The sequence below is a fragment of the Nothoprocta perdicaria genome, unplaced genomic scaffold (assembly GCF_003342845.1).
Source record: "Nothoprocta perdicaria isolate Ctin4 unplaced genomic scaffold, notPer1 scaffold_127, whole genome shotgun sequence".
NCBI lineage: Eukaryota > Metazoa > Chordata > Aves > Tinamiformes > Tinamidae > Nothoprocta > Nothoprocta perdicaria.
In genome coordinates this window covers 2,252,642-2,270,415 of record NW_020454394.1, presented here as the reverse complement: position 1 = coordinate 2,270,415, position 17,774 = coordinate 2,252,642, and the positions used below count along the sequence as shown (strand labels likewise).

At 38.7% G+C, this 17,774-nt stretch overlaps 1 protein-coding gene across 2 annotated transcripts in view; it reads left to right on the top strand.

Moving 5' to 3' along the window:
* The window catches only part of GRM3 (glutamate metabotropic receptor 3), a 101,973-nt gene that overhangs the window by 41,609 nt on the left and 42,590 nt on the right, over positions 1–17,774 (top strand). The gene's annotated exons all lie outside the window — the stretch shown is intronic.

Below are 17,774 nucleotides of genomic sequence, written 5' to 3'. Positions count from 1 at the left end.
GAGAAAACAGTCATATACATTGCTTGTGCCATGGTGATTCAATTTAAGTGAGGTAACATTTGTAAAGAGAAATGGTAATTAAATCAACTAACATTTCTAGTCAGAAGCCTCAGATAATGAATACCTAGTAAAAAAGAACCTCAAAAGACAACTRTTTTTTCTGGCCATATCACTCTTAGGACAGGTACCACTACACCCTAACCCCCCGTCACATTTCTGAAATTGTCTGTATYGAAGGCAACAGCCCATTGCCTCTAGTTTCTTGGTCTCTTCATCATTCTTAGTGTTCTCTGATGAAATGTAAGAAAAGTTAGATCCTGGGACTGGAAATAAAGTGATATTTTTGCTACTTCTCCCATTGACTAACAGCCATACTTTGGAGGAATCATTTCTCTGTGGTGGAGAAATAGGACAAAATGTTTTTATTACTGAAGGTAGTAGAGAGGAGAGTGCTTGACACAATACCATCAAAAATTTATGAATAAAGAAGTTCAAAACAGAGAGGTAGCCAAAGGAAAATGGGATATGCTGCAGGTTTGCTTCCCTGTTGTCTCGCTGATCTATCCTGCAAATTAACAGTCTTTGACTGAAGATCATGGCGTAATTTTAGACTCACCATATGCCCATCTAATGCTCTACTGTAATTGTTTGCTGAAAGATGAAAGCAGCCAGAAAGCCTACATACATACACATATATAGATGCTCATTGCTAGTCTTAGACTGAAAGAAAACTTATAAATTACTCACTSTCTCTGAAACTGCATTTCTTCCAACCAAAGATCAGTGCATTGATTTCAGCAGCTGATCTAGGAGCTGAAAATGGGTTCTCTGTAGCAGCTGGCTTAGCAGATGAAAGCATCAATGCTCCAAGCCTCCATGCTGGTCAGCTGATGAGTTTTTAATTTCTTCACTGAAACAAGAAAAAWATCTGTTTTGTTTTCCTGTTGTCCTTTAGTGGAGAAAGTTTACACCTTCTGTCAGAAATGGAAATAATCAATAAGTCTATTTTCATGGAGCTCTAAACTAGTGACTGCATCCCTGTACTCATTCTGTGCATCTTTTCTTTTGCTCCCAATACTAAGAAAAGGACCTACCCATATCTGCAGTAGTAACTGATGGGCATCAACATGCATCAGTCAAATATAGTTAGTTTGCTTGTATGCATGTCAGATAAATTGTTATCCAAGCAGTGAATGCATGGAATGCAATATATCTAAGGACAGGATCCAGCTTTTCAGTATCTGCATGTGCCTGTTGAGCTCTCTGCTTTTACAAGTACTTTAATTCTTGAAGTACAACTGTACTTTCTTATTATGTCTCTTCAAATTCAATATTCAATACCTAAACCAAATAAAAGAAGGAAGGAGGAATTTAATTTTTCCACTTGACAAATTATGTATCTTTACTGTTCATTTCTATGTCTTCTCACACTACACCCTAATTTCAGATGTGAAGTGGTACTAAATATGAATCTAAGATTCAGCTTAAGTAATAAAATATTTCTTAATTTATGATTCTGAATAGCCAGAACAAGAAAACAGAAGATTTTGATGCTAAAATGGGTCAAATCCATCAATAAGATATCTATAAGGACACAAAAAGATATCTATAAGGGCACATAGGGTGTGGTCTTCTTGAGGCTTAGATTGGACTGACCCAAGCGTAGGCTAAAGGTAAGAAAGTTTCAACCAGAAATTGCGCAAGAGATATAAATAAAGGTGGAAAAAGTGCTGCTATATGACATAAAAAATTTCTTGCAGCCCTTTCTTTGAAAAGCAATTGCAGTTGCTCCTGCTTTGAAACAGGTTGCTGAGAGTCAGCACAAGAAGAAGTCTTTGGTCAAGACTTTTACTAAACCCTGAAGTCAGGCTGTTACCAGTGCTTCAAAATAATCACCACTTACATATACTCTGGAAAGCCTTTTTAACAGTACAGTAGCTAAAGTCTCTGAAGAGGTTATCCTCAGTGAAAACACTTGAGCCTCTCAGAAACTCTAGTGCCACCCAGAATAATCCCACATAGGAGAGAAAGTGGCTTCATTGCTTCACAACGTCTATTTGGGATCAGCTTATCCATGCAAAGCATGAAAGTAGCGCAGAAGGCAACCCAGAATTTCACTGTAATTGCTCTTCTCAGCTGTGCCAGCCATGGTGGAGCTGACAACTAGAAAATTCTCTTCTCCGTCATCATTTTGCTCAGCAAGAGTGAAAGAAAAAGCTACGCCACCAAAATGCTTAGGGCATCTAAAGTCCCTTGCAAAGGATAAATAGCTTGGGATAAAAAGCTTGGTAATAATGAAGGGTAAAAGAACTTGAGGGAGAAGTCTATAAATAAGAACACGAGAAGATTAGGGCTTGGAGCAAGGAAGGGAAAATACTGAGGATCAATGAGGAAAACAGGTGGAGCAGGGATTAATGAAGGAAGGAGCTYTCTGCCTGAAGAAATGAAACTCTTGGTATTTCCAATCATATTGTAAAAAGGAAATATCCCATATACAGCATTCTAACTACARAGTACCATGTTCATAGTGGACTAACTGCGGCATGCTATAAAGATAATAAGAACTATTATCTATCATACATATGTGCTTATAGATGGATAGATCATTTGATCTGTATGACTGTACTATGGATTTACCATTAACTTTCATGTTTAGCTGTGCCATTAGAATCAAAAATCATATTTATTACAATTGACTGTTTTTAATTGACATTGTATTTTCCTCAGGAAATACAGATAATCTGAGAGAAATTGACAGTCTCCCAGTTTATACAAGTTTATTCATATTTTTTCAAAAAATCRGCTCCCAAAATATATCACAGATATGCCTTATATAAGATTTGAAGAAGAATAAGCCAGCATTAGCCACTGAAGAGAGAGAAATATACTGTGCAAAAGCATATCCTTTGATGAAGAAAGCACCTCAAATCCATCAAATCAGTGATTCTGGACTGAAACCAAGAAGYTACCCTCAGAGAGAATACATTTTCAATAATGAGTTCTTGCTATTTTATATGGTATTGTTTCTACTCACACAGAGTTTGGTTCTTTTACACTGAGGTATGCAAGAGTCATATGCACAATGTGAGAGAAGGACATTATCAGAATGATGAAAGTTCACAGAAGGGAATCCATCTCATCTAGACATCTTTGTTACAGATATCTGTATGTGAACTAGCAGTCTTAACTTTATGTGGGTTTTAACAATTTGCTATAGTTGGTTAATTTCAGGAGTAAAGTGATGCTATTGGCTTATGCAACAATAGACTGGACTTAAACGTTAGACAATTGGGACATTGCAAGGACAGAGCAGCTCTTATATCATGAATTGGACTTTTGCAGCCTGGTTTCCTAARGAAATGTGGCTTATGCAATTATGTCTTTTCCAGTTAAACTTGAATATTAGCCAGTTTCGACATAACTGTAGAAGATACAAATATCAAAGGCACCATTTTTTTTCAGGTTTCTTTTTCAGGAAAGGAAGACTCTTTAGTAAAAGAATGAGAACAAGATTAGAACTTCATTGGAAAAAAAAAAATTAAAAACAAAGGTGAAGAGTGAACTCATCCACAAAACACATACCAGAAAATCCTCCCTGGAGAAAGTCACAGCAAGCTGGATTTTTCACGAGCAGCCTTGCTAGAAGAATCACTCATTTGTCAGGGCATCTCACTGTTGTGACCCATCTTACATAGTTGGAAACTACCAGATAACACATTCATCTTAGGAGGGAAAAAAAAAAAAAAAAAAAGTGCCCCTGTCATATATATAGTGTCACAAAGAAAACACTTAAGATGGCACTCTGTTATCTGGGGGTAGTCTGAGCATGAAGGAAGTCAGTGAAAAATCTTTTAATTCAGTAAGCCCTTGAAATGCAGACCCTGTAATCCAGAGAGAAAAACTCACAAGTAATGCACACTCGAAGCATTCAGTCTCCTATCCAAACCTGAGAGAAATCCTTTAKTCAGAATGACTGACCATCTCAAGACACATGTTGATTCAGCACAYGATCCTGCAGGTATCACATTGCAGACAAAGGTGTCTGTTCTGCAGTCCTCAGGGAGCACTGGGCAGCACAGCTGTGACAAAACAAAGATAGATCATTACTTGTGCCCATTTCATCACAGCCAGAGGCTATTCTCTTTGAATAATTAGTTCTGTTTTTAGGATTTCTCAGTCTTGCATGTAAGTTCTTCATTCGTTTGCATAACAGCAAAAGTCAGAGGATTCTGGTTACACTGATTTTACTTTCCTGAGAGAGAGTGTRCTATCACCCTTCATGGCTATGCAGGGGAGTCTGAGCTTTGAAGGGAGGGATTTCTCTGGGTCTTTCTTCATATTTCCTTGATTATTGTCCCCTACAATTCCATTCTGCCACTGTCAGCAGGACGTCCAGAATTTGTCCTTTGACTCTTTTTTCTTTTTTTTGAAGCCTCAGCAATTCCTGGCTACAAACACGTAGCTGGAGCAGAACAGAGGCAAGACTAACTGCCAGGGACGCCACTTGTTTCCTTATTGTTCTCCTTGTTCCACAGAAGAGAGACCTGCCAATTCCTGTAGCACAGGACCTGTGTAATATACCTACAGCAATGCACCTGTAGCACATCTCCTCTTTTAGCTATGGGGCTGGCATATGGGTAGCATCAGAGCCCCAGTCTCCTTCTGTCCTCTCATTTCCCACACATCTGTGCAAGAGGAAGAACAGATGATCTGCAGAGGTAGCTCTTCTCTTCCATGTTTCTGCCCCATGAAACAAGCTGTGATTTTAGAAGAATATGCCCTGGAGGGGAACACAGCCTGGATCACAATCTGGACTGAATGACTCCTAACCTACTTTCTTTGCATGCACCTGGTCTTGTGGTTTTCAGCACACATTTTTCAATCATTGGTCGACAGAGGAATCTGGGGCAGTTTCCAAAGAACAACATTCTTTGCACTCCTGCTGCAGAGGGGGCAGTTGTGCTGACATTTCTGTGGTCAGTAGAAATCTTGGCAGACACAGAACTTCTCCCTGATCAAAGCTAGGAAGTAAAAGCAAAGAAATGAAATCCTCACCGCTGGTTCAGTTTAGTTAATAAATACAGCTAGTAGCTCTYGGCCAGTTCCTGAATTCTTTGAGGGAATTATGATCCATTCATACACGCTTTGGTGAAATCTGGGATAAAAATGTTAACCTTAAATTGCAATGAGATTTTTAATAACAAGAGAACATGTTATTTCAAGACACTTAGGCCACACACAGAATATTCAACCTTGGACCTCCATAAATAAATGAGATCTAACTCCTTCTAGAGCGTGTGAGGAGTAGGTTCCTAATGCGGACTATATGTTCCAAGAAAAAAAAAACTCATACAAAACCTCATATGAAGGAATTTTAACTCTTCCTTGACCAAACTCTTCCTTGACTTGGCTTCAGGTATGGATGAGAAGAGTATAGCTAGCAGCTGAACCTGGATTCATCCTACTTAATAAATTCCTGCTTTTCAGCAATGAAGATAACTCTACAGAGAATGTTTAATACCACCATGACAAGAATTGTCATTTGGAGACATCTGTATCTTTTCATTGATTATAAAGACAAACTTCAAAAGCTCAGTTTAGATGCCTGAAATTATGAATTGTATGAATTATGAAAATTTATCCYCTTTGTTCAACAACTAAAGAGAGTAACGTCTCAGCTTCTGAAGTTGCATTATCTCTCCTGATGTTCATTCAGGAATATTATCCTTCCAATATAGGAACAAGAGAGCATCAGATGTATCTGGAATGTGTCAGGATCAAGTAAGGAGGTAACTTTTCCCAAGCAAATAGAGAGACATTTCTCTCTAAGGCCCACATCCACTTTTCAAAGCTGTGAATGTCATTTATGAATACTAAAGTTTCATGGAAGGAAAAGGAAAAATACAAGTTTGTGTAAACGTATTGATGATTATGAAATTTGAAGGAATCACATCCAGCTTAGAAAGTCCCTGAAGTGTAAACTTCTGTAGAATAAGAGGTTGTTCTTATGAAGTAGAACAATAATATATTCATTCCGTTTTAATTTTTTTTTTTCTGTGAGCTACCTTTTAATCTCTGCCAGAGGCAGGATATAGGGAAGATGGACACAGTACAGTTGCTGAATCTTTTTACAAATCAAGATCCAGAATCTTTCTGCTAGTGCGCTTGTGTCTTCCCACTGAGATCAATTAGGATACCCCAATTTGCACAAAATGTGGAGATTCTTAATTCAGAAAACCTCATAGATCTATGCTTTATAAACAATGACTATAGAGAGCTCAAATGACAGGCTCACATTATGCARCAGTCCATAAGAAACCTGGGAATAGAGCCAGAAGATCTACAATCAATATCAGTTCCAGCTGCTGAGTCTAAGAAGACCAGATCACAGCATCTTGGAAGTAACAACATGGTGCTTTGAGGCATGTGTCCTCTCTTTTTTATGCAGCATTGGCTAATGCAAGAATGATTCGTAACAGAAATCATACAGGGTGCAAAAGAAAAGGTCCRTTCAGCTATGCATCTTATATCCAACAGTGGCTGTTAGAGGTTTACGGAAGGTCCTGTAGGGATAGAGCAAATCCGCAATGTAGATCGTACCCAGAAAAAAGCTCCCAGCCCTCCATTTTTTCCAGGGACTGCCTGAGAAAGATATGTTATCCTCTTGCTAGTTTACTTACTAGCCTCACATGGATTTCTTCCCTGTTAACTTTTCCAGTGACCCTGAGCCTGTGCAGATGTTTAGCATCGAAACGAGCCGATAGCAAACAGAGTGCACCTCAACTACTACATTGTGTTTGGAAAACCATCTGCCCTCATGAGCTGTGAACATGCAATCTACTGCCTTTCTGTGGTGTTCTCTCATTCTTGTGGTGAATGTGACAAGCACTCATCACCTACATACCCTCCCCATGTCCATTGTGACGTTAGATTTTCAACAGAAGAGATTTTTATTCTTCCCAGACAACAAGTGATTCACATCTGCACATCTGCCTTTCTTTTTTTTCTAACTTCTACCCAAGAAGAGCAGATCACCTCTCTCATCTTCTTTTAAAGGTGTGTTTACTTTATTCCTTCCCAGACAGCATCCTCCTGCATTATTAGTAGTGCTCAAAATATGTATAGCAATTAATGTGTACTTGTGTTACTTATACATACTTATTACTTATTACATATAAAATATGTACTTTCTTGAGAGTACTCCTGGGATACATAGCTGTAGAGCTTTTTTTCTCTTTTGCACTATTCCAAGCTACTGCAGTCATTTTGGCACTCTTGTGCACTAAATGTCTAGCTGGAGACAAAATCTTTTGGGTAAGGATTTCCCTAGAACTCTTTATGAAGAAGGAGCTCAGTGGCCAGAATATATCTCTCAACAGTATTTAACTAGGCTGTTACTAATTGTGCTACTTTCACGAGGAATGAATAAGAATATTTGCATTTGACTGTATGTAAGGAAAGAAGACAAAGTTTAACTAGATGTAGGGGGAAAAAAAGGAACTATATAAAAATAGAATCACCATCTATCTCCAAAGTTTGCTGTGGATTCTTCTAATTATTATTGTCGGATGTTCCTCTACTCCACCATGAGTATAAATCCAACATCAGAGACTTGGCTRCACGGAGCAGCTCTTCACAACGAGATGTATTGCAATTGTGGTCTGCTTTGTCTTGCAGCCCGATCGGGCCCTTCATCTGCCGCCAGGCACGGTGATTCAGAACAGTAATGCCATTCAAGAAATGCTAAATAGGGCCTGTGTCTTTCCTTGCCTTCATTAGCAAGGAACTCTCCCCTCACACTATCAGGCAGGATTCTGGCAGAGGTTTTGAGAACCAGTCTGAGAAGCCTGTGGCTGMGTACCAGGCTGTGAATTCAACTATGAGGATGATCAGATGGCTGAAAATGCCATTTACTGCCTGTACCGAGCAGAACAAATACAAAGCCAACATCAGAGAAAGCTGCTTCCTGCCCTGCTCTGCGCTGGAGGTGCCAGACCGCAGGTGGTGCGGTCCCCTGTGTAACCCCAAGCAATCAGCCACTATTGCCATGGCAGGGCATCAAAGGGTGGCTTTAAACAGAGCGCAGTCGTAGCTCTTCTTTTATAATTTGTGCTAAGTGCCTCTCTAAATTTCGAGTTAAGCAGTTGTTGCCATAGCGATGGCCATTTGCAGCGAGAGAAGGCAGCGAGCGCGTTGGGGATGCGTGCTGCTGGCGCCTCACGTGAGAACTCRGATTCACGTGCACTGCGCTGGAGGGGCCACAGGAAAGGAGCCAAGGAAATAGTTTAAATTACACCAAAGGGGTGGACAGTGAATGTGAAAAAGGAGCAGCCCGCTGCAGTCCTGGGGTTTGTGTCCCAGGATGCACCTTTACCTGCAAAGAGGCCACAAAAAAGGATGAGATTGAGCAGACTGACTTTAATTTGGTTTCATACCAGTAAAAATCACTTTCTCAGTAAGTATGAGGCATGTCTCTGAGTGGGATATGTCTTTGCAGAAACAAGAAAAATTGGGTTTGTCTTTTTGGTTGTTTTGTTTGTTCGTTTGTTTTTTTTTTTTTATTTAAATACTGCTAGGCCTTTTATTGGGAAATGGTTTTCAACAAACTATTCCCAATGTTTATACAAAGCTATTTGCCACACACTGCCAAAAAGTCACTAAACTATGCAGGTAATATGTTACGTCACTTCAACATCTCTTCTAAGATGTTTCTGCACTCTTTGCTAGTGTTTCTGGTGGTTACAGCAAAACAGAGTCAGAGCTCCTCAGTTTTATTTCTCACTTTTAGCCACCTCACTGTGCAGTGAGAAAATTGTTAGAAACTCTTTGAGCTTAAATACATAAGGAGAAACATTTCAGGCAAGATGCAACCACATGCGTGAGCATGTTCCTCTGGCTAAAATAATGGAGTTAGGTGTCACTCTGCCTTGAACAGCAATATGCTGTATCTAAAGCTGGACACTTTAAGAATTCTTAGCTCAAAAGAAAGTTTTAGATCCCAAAGCAAAAAGTGATCCAGGAGTCCAGGCAGTTTGCAACATTGGCTGCAAGCTTCAGGTTTCAAAGTCCCAAATTAGGCTGATTGTGAATGGCTGGTTTTATGTCCATAAATTAATACCAGGGCATTCGTGTTTGAAAAACACAGCCATAAACCTACTGTGGCATAACCTCTCCATCCACTAAACAAACCAGGGTCATGCATCAGAACATTACTGGTTTCCTGCAAGGGTACATAATTTAAAGTTTGAAAATAATTTGGGCAAAAAAGAGATAAATAAGAGCTTGCAATATTTTCTAAGGATAGCACTGTTCCATTGTTCATTTCTCAGTAAATAGAAACTGCCTATTTAGGCAGCCTAGCTCCTATTCCCTAGCAGTGATATTACCTGTTTCTAAGGGCAAGTTCAGTGAGTGGCAGGTCTAAAAGACTGAGGATATTGTTTTCATCAAGCTCCCAGTGGTGCTTTCTGGCAGAGGCAAGACAGTCTCACACCTTTCTCTGGTGACTGGAAAAGAAAAAGACAACGAGGAACTCTAAAGCAGCAAAGCCCATGGTTTTCAGTAGTTTATTGTGATTTACAGCAGCTGTGAATTGAGCTCTCTAAAATTTTTCAAACGATCTACTTCTCCTAGATAGCTCAGGGCAGCTTTTGTTTTCAGTAAACTTCTGTGGCATTAGTGATTAAAACTATGAAAGCAGTAAGCACAATTCACAATCAATTACATTTTATTAATGTTTTTTTAATACACGCCACAGCCCAGTAATCATGGAGCTGTTCAACAGTGTTGTTCTAAAATCAGCTAATAGCAGGATGTAATTTGCAGCAGTCTCTGCTCACTTACAAAACACTTGCTCTGTTAATTGTGATTTCACACTCCACTGGATGCTGWAGCCTGGAGGTAGCATTCATGTGATGAAACAGTTACCAGTCCGGGTGCTGGTGTCTCCACATGTAGGGGGGATGTGATTGTTCTGAGAGAGGCTACTCTTGTTAAATGTATATCCTTTGATCTCGACAAAGAAAAACAAAACAGCAGGAAAATGTCAAAATCCACTGCTAAGCGCTTGAAGTCTTTCCTTTCCTGGCAAAGCGGAGCAGAGTCTTTTCTGCGTTCTGATCCATTTTAATTTCTGTTATTATCAAGCATGTGGCAAGATGTATTGCCAGCATGTGAGACCCTCTTATGTAGCTGGACACCTACCTTAATCTTGTGTTGCAGATGTTTGGTGAACTTGTCTGCCTAAAGCAARTGCCAGAGTTTTGGTAAAAAGACCAAAAAGAGTATTTTTGTTCTGGGGAGTACAAATGGGATTTTCACAAACTCAGACCAGATAGGGATGGGAACACTGATATGCGAAGACATTTATTTGATCTGTGATGCTGTCATGTTGGAGTGGGAAGTAGCTGTGCAGAGGGCTTTGTCCATAGTCGGGTACTCCAAGCTGCTCTTTCTTCCAGCAAAACAGCTACAGTTTCTCCTACCCTCACTGGTGCGTGGCTGAAAATGTTATCCTATGTGGAGATTGCCAAGGAAGTGGCTCAATTTTTTTTTTTTTTTTTTTTCTGAGCCCTCACCGACTGTATAGCACTGGCTCTGCTAGCAGTCAAATTGAATCTCAACAGAAGCAATATTGGACTCTGCCCTCTACATTTGACTGGAACATATTTTGAGCCTATTGCTGCAGTGCAAGGGAAATGTCTTGGCAGAGCAGTGATGAGAGTGAAATCTGGCAGTTCGTACTGCCATTTAATCCAGATGGAGCCAAAAATGCACATGCAGATCATCCTGGCTGGAGCATGGACAGAAGCTTTTGAAGAGAACCAGCACCAAGAAAAAGCCTACAGCTGTTCCAGAGAGCTGTAAAGTGATTATAAGTACAAGACAGAACTGAGCTCTATGAGAGGAGAAAAAAAATATTTAAGAATCAAAAAATATTTAAGACTCAAATAAAAGGGAAAGGATAAACACTTCTCCAAAGATAAAATATATATTTCCTTGAGGATTATACTTAGGTAGATGCTAACTTCGCTGCATAAAGCTTCATTGTTAAGCATAGCCGTTAAATCCCTGGACACATCCCTCCTAGCTAAAAGCTGCATCACAGGACGTAGTGTTGAAAATATCAGCACCAGTCCATGCAGGACAATTCTACCTTTAGGCCAGTAACTCTCTCACCCAGCTTTTGACATTGTTGGCCTTAGCATGGCAATGACTTTCTGGCACCAGCTAGCAGGAATAATTGCTGTGACCTCCACAGGTCACAGAAGACAGCTGCTCTTTTGTCCCCAAAGTCTTTATACTCCCACCTTGTCTATTTTGTGTCTTTGTGGGACCACACAAGGAGACTGAGACTAAACTAGCATGCAATCAATAAGCAGATAGCAGTTGCCCGTTCATTGCTGTCCCTGATGGTGTGCTTTCAGCTGTCACCAATACCTAGGAGAAATAAGCAGATGGATAAAAAGCAGTAGGATTAAGCTCAATCCAAAAAAAGACAGACGGGAAGATGGTGGGACTTGCAGAGGTCTAACCCTGCATTACATCAAGATCATTACACCACAAATTGTCCAGATGGTACAAAGCYGCAGGCTCATGGCTGGACTTCTCAATACACTTGAATATACTTATTGTCAAAGTACTGAGGAATCTCTGAAGAGCCAGGAGACTCCACAGCTGCCTGACCAAAGACCTAGCTCTGGAGGTGTGCTCATTGCTGAGACCAAACTCACTATAAAAGGACTCAGACAGTGCCAAATGAATTAATATCTTTTATCCAGCAGCAGAGACTAGTATTTACTTTATTGTCATGTAATCCTCAGAAGTCTCTTRTTTTTCATTGGGCTAAATTAATAGAACTCATTCTAATCTACAGATCTTTCTAGATATCAGAAACTTCATGAGTATCACATCAGAAACTTTTACTTTCCTATGAGCTGAATATTTTAAATTCTATTTCTGAAACAGGATGAATATATCATAGATCTTTGAGGCAAATGCTGGGCATCTGTTGTATATTAACACTGAAGAAAACATAAAACTTATCATTTGTTCATGTTAACACAGCACAAACAGTAATCCGGTGTTCTGAATTTTTTTTCTCACTCTAAAACAACAGAATGTAAGTTTGTATTTCAAGAAGTGGGCTCTCCTTCTACTTTGACATTTTGTCTGTTTCTTTGTATGTTATTCCTTGTCTTAAGGTTTTTTTTTTTAATTTGTAGGGCTTTTCAAACAGATCTGCAGCTCTTCCACAATATGCCAGGCATGGGATGAACTTGTGTCACTGGAACTGACACTTCCAACTTTCAAATTTGAGGAAAAAAACACCAATAATTAGATATTAGAAAAGGAATTATGTTGTAAGGGAGAGCTGTGGCTTCTGATCAACCTTGAAGGTTATTTCCATCTCTCTGGCATCTTACCAATCTTCAAAAAATCTTGCAGTTTGAGATGGAAAAAAGCAAGTAATAAGAATTTGRCATCCTTATTTGGAATAAATCAGCTATCAGACAAGTCTAATAATGAGAACATACAATATAGCTCTTTAACTGCTCTTACTTCCATTAATTAATTGTTAAGAATAAAAGCAGCAAAATATAAAAACAGCTACTCTTCTGCTATTGCCAGTGAAAATTGTATTAATTAATGTTTTTCATATATAGGTCTCCAAGGTGAAATGAAAGGCATGAAGTCATCTAGCTATAAAGCCACTTTTCTCATTTTTCCCAAGAGAAAAAAAAATAAGGTAACAGTTAGCAAAATTTCAGCAAATTTATGTGTCAGCACTTGGTTAACATTTCATAATGGTAATGTCTTCATTTTCGTGGGAGAAATTTACTGTTTTTCTGTAGCTCACCATATTTTCTGCAGCTTTTTTTTCTCTTTAGTTCCCAATTTGAGCTATGAAATTTCAACCAAACAGAATAAGTATGTGGTCAATATGAGTATGTGGCACATATCTGTCACTCTAACATGTGAGTTTCTGTAAAAACAATTTCTCTTCGGATATGATTATTTCTCTAATTACAATTGGTAAGGAGACTCAAGCTAGTCCATCACTCTCTCTCAATGTGGCACAACATCYACGCTTTCAGCATGGTTCTCATCAGGCATCAAGGTCAAGTTCTGGCAGATTTAAGCATGCCAAATCTGTTGGATAAGCAATGCTGCTGCCAGGATTTCTGACAGAAACACACCATGGCATTTAACTGCCTTAGTTTTTGTGTCAGGAGCAACAAATAGGTATTATTTTAGAAAAATCTTACAAAGTCCAGTAAAAACTCAATAAAAGATATATCTCTGATGAGATGTMCATGTAGACAATATATTGTTGGGACTATTAACTTCTATATTATAACATGCCTAAGAGCAAATGTACGAGCAACTTTCCTTGTGCCTTCTGTTGAGCACGGTCCTCTTCTAGAAAGTTTACTGAGTGTGGTAGGAGATACCAAGTTGRCATATGGCTTCAAGTACCACAGTATCATATTGTAGTCCTGAATAATGCAATAAAAACCTATGATTGTGAAGAAGGAGCCACCCACAACAAAGCTAAACATAATCTTCTCCAGCACCCACGTCAGCCCTCAATGCGTCCTTTTACAGGAAGCTGKGCAAACAGATAAACCCTGTAAAATATTGCAGGGATGAACAAAATTGGGGGAAKTTAGGACTGCACAGTGCAGGAATGAGGGAGGAAACTTCCACAGTTTTAGCCCAGTCATGGAGATTGTCCTATTTTTTTTTAATTAATCATGTGGAAGACCAGATAGGAGGTCCAAGTTGTCTCAGCTCTCCACAAGTTTTAGTGTTCTAATCTTAGTCTTTTAAGTGGAAAGTTAGACACCCCAAAAAAAGAGATTCAGTTTTGGTATAGCAGCATCAGGATACCAAAAATGGAAAATCAGAAATCTATATCTTGTTCATTCTTCTTCATGGAAGCAAGACTTAATGCACATCCTTAGTAAATAAGTATACTTGCACCAAGAAACATTAGATTAGTGTAAACTATTTCTTATAAGCATAAAAATAAACTGTCAAAACTCTGAATCTTTAGATCAAAAGTCAAGAGCATACTGAACAAAAAAACACACAGCTTCAATCGATTCAATCTTAACACAGGTAAGTGTGTTGCTTTTTCTGAGGGAGGAGCTGTCAGTTTTTCCCAAAAGCAGAGTCCGCCCTTGCAGACCTTCATAGGTGGATAGTAAAGGGGCTCTGACTGCAGAAATTCAAAGGACTATTCGGAAAGCTGAGTGTTCCTGGCTAAAGTTCATGTAAGGAAGTACTAGCAGAAGTCTCCTAAATCCAAACATGGAAACATATTTCATTTTGTCTGTTTCTGTTTATTTTTCATTTCGATATTTGGATCTCTTCTATTCCTTCTATTAAATCTATCTCCGCCAGGGATCCAAAGTCCGTAGAACAGGACTTTTTTTTTTAATATTAGCACAATGCCTTCAACAATTTAACCCTTCCATAGTCTGAAGTAAARTATTAAAAAATAAAGCTGCAGCAGAACTATTAAAGAAAACAACAGAATTGSAATTTGGTCAACGGGCATTCCTTTTTGAACATTCTAGCCCAGAAATTTGCCTTTAGGAGAGGATATTGTAAAGTCAAATTGACTTGGTCAGTGTGGTGAACTCATTTCCACTAGGAAATGTACAAGCTCAACTCTGGGGTGCAAGTTTCACCCCATATGGGCTATATTAGCTTGGAATAGGTATAATGTGTTTGATATATAATATGGAGTTATATAAGCTACGGAGAAAACTTGTGGGAGGTGCCTGCCAGAGAGAACAGGAGAGAAACAGATCCTAGCCTATCTTTGCTGACAACTTTTAAATATTCTTCCTTCAAACCTCGAAGCTCTCTGTTCAGGCATCACCATAGTGATGCTGCTCTCCCAGACACCTGAATCTGCGTCTTACAGCTCCTTTCACAAGTCACACAACCAGCTGACAAATAGTTGCTTCTGGGAGAATCATTCCTTAACAGTGCTAAGGGGGGACTTCTTCCAATGACCCAAACTTCATGGACCCACCCGCACATAACACACATTTTCACTGCCAGGACACGGCAACACAAGCAGCCCTTGCAAAGCTACTAAGCCTGTGGTGAGAAGCTGCAACTGCATTCGTGGTAACTGTCTCCCATTTATAAACAAAGCTGAACAAGACAGGACTTGTAGTTTTCTTGGAAACTACAAGCCTATGTGTCTGTAATTGTGTCTGTGTATACTTTTTCAAAATCCATTATTTTAGCTTTGATTTTAGAAACTCTTTCAGAGAGAAATGAAGATCAAAGTCACCAGACGACTAACTGGGCCATCTCTTTGTCTTATTTCCAACCAGAACTCAGAGGTCCATGGGTGCCCCACACCCATTGGTACAACTTGCCAAGCAGTTTGTCTCCATATAGAGTGAGATCTATGGGAATTGGTGATTTCTGTTCTCCWGCCTGGATGGGGTTGCCACCACCTCCTCCCTTCACATTGCTCCTGAAAGCCTCAGACACCTTTGTACTAGTGCTCCTCAATGGGTATTGGCAAGGAAGAGAAAGAGAGCAACAGTGGTGCCAGGTCTCACCTCCTCTGGTGACTCCTTGCCATCTGCTGGGACTGATGCTCTATTGTTGCATGATTTATTCCCTCCGGTTTCCCTTTAGCAGAGCCACTGAAAAAAAGCTTTAGTGATGAAAGGTAGGAATCCTTTGCAKGAATATTTTTTTCAGGGAAAATCAATTGTCTCTATGGAATTTGCATTCCCTTTGAACACCCCATTTTTATGTACAATGTAGAAAAAAACATTCATAGTTCCTTTCTAGCATTTACTACAGATACATCACAGACACAGATTTGTCAGACACAGATGAGATGCAAGGTGGAAGGTGACACCATCTGCAGTACCTATGAAGGAGGTGGGTGGTTGAGCAGAGCAGCCTCCTTACCATTCATTGTAAATTCATTTTAATTCTAGGCATTTCTCCTGTAGCATTTAAGAAACAGACTTCCTTCTGACTAGTCTTGCCTGAGCCAAGATTAGTTGCTCTTACTAGTGCTGAAGCACTGTTGAAAACAGGTTGGTTTAAATATCTTATAAAATAACTCATAAAAAAATAAATAAAAAGTATAAGGAGCAACGGGAAGTTACTAGCTTATCTTTAAGTATTGGAGGAGCTCCAAAAAAGATCAAAGTTTGATTCATGTCTGTACTAATGACCTTAGGTAAATCATTTAGGAACTCACTTAGCAAAGAGATCAGCTTGCTTAATAAGATTTTCAGAATCAGGGCTTCAACAGGAACCTGCAGATGCAGGGCACTGTTGAAAAAGCCTGAGGGGAGGCAAAGCACTTCTCAAACTCTGGTGTTGACTGACAGTGCTGAGCAAATGGAAATCTGGACCCAAACTCTTTGAAGAAACTCATTTCATCTTTTTGTGCCTCTTTTGCTCCAAGTATATAACAGGGAAAAATAAACATTATACCAATGTGGTAGTGATAAATATATGATTATTTCTGAAGATACAGTGGTGGCAGAAGCTACAGATGTAAACAGAATGTATCCTGCATAAACAAAATCTCAAGACTTTTCTTTTTTATCCAGAGTGTGGATTAATGGTGAGAGCAGTAGGAATAGGTCTGATTGAATGATTACAAAAAAAAAATCATAAATAGCACCCCTTTGTCTGATAAGCATTTGGAATTGAATATGCATTATTTTATCTGTCCCTTTACGTGCTTGAATAATATTTGGAAAAATACACCATTAACTTTGGCACAGAAATTACTGTTGAATACAGTTATTTCATTAGTCCTCTTAATATTATCAAAAAAAAAAGTCTTTTTTTGAACTAATCAATAAACTGCATGTAATCAGAAAAGTAGATTGCTTATAGATCTATGAGGTATAAGAAAGTTTGTTTTCTGTTGACATATTTTTGAATGGAAAGTCTACTAAGTCAGACTATACACATATATTGATACAATTACAGAGAAAGACCTTTAGCTTTGCATTTGACACATTACTGATGTATGAGAGAACAATACTGGAGTAAATATGAATAAAATACTGTCTTTTCACACATTTTGGTGTAGCAAAGTTGAAATTACTTGAGGATAAACAACTTTCTTGGAATAAGCATGTTCATCCATCATTCAGTGTTAAATTTTAATTGTTGTTTATTTCAATATCTTAGTGTTAAGTATTTCTAAATTATAAATAACCCTGCAGTATAGTCATTATATATGCTGTGTTAAGGAAAAGGTAAGTACAGAAATAAATTATTCAAGTGATCTATTTAAATATTACCATACTTGATTTATCTGAGGAGCTGGAGGTCAAGGCTGCCACTTTGTCATATCTGAAGAGACATTGACAAGGAGTTTACAGACAAATCATGCAGCTACATTGCATAAGTAGACTTTGTGTGTGAGAACTGAGTCACAAAATTATTCACAATATTATCTTAACTCTGAAGTTTTCTTTTTCTCTTTTTAAAGTCATTACCAAAATGTTTTGACTTTAGTAAAACAAGTACATACATCACTGTTCTGTTCTTCTCTTGATCCAAGCACTAAAGCATGAGTAACATTAAAACGAGCAAGTTCAACTATAGGCATTTTATTGCCCTAAGCAAATATCAGGTACAAGATTCTCTACCTTGTCATATCTCCTCTTCTCTTCTCTTCTCTTCTCTTCTCTTCTCTTCTCTTCTCTTCTCTTCTCTTCTCTTCTCTTCTCTTCTCTTCTCTTCTCTTCTCTTCTCTT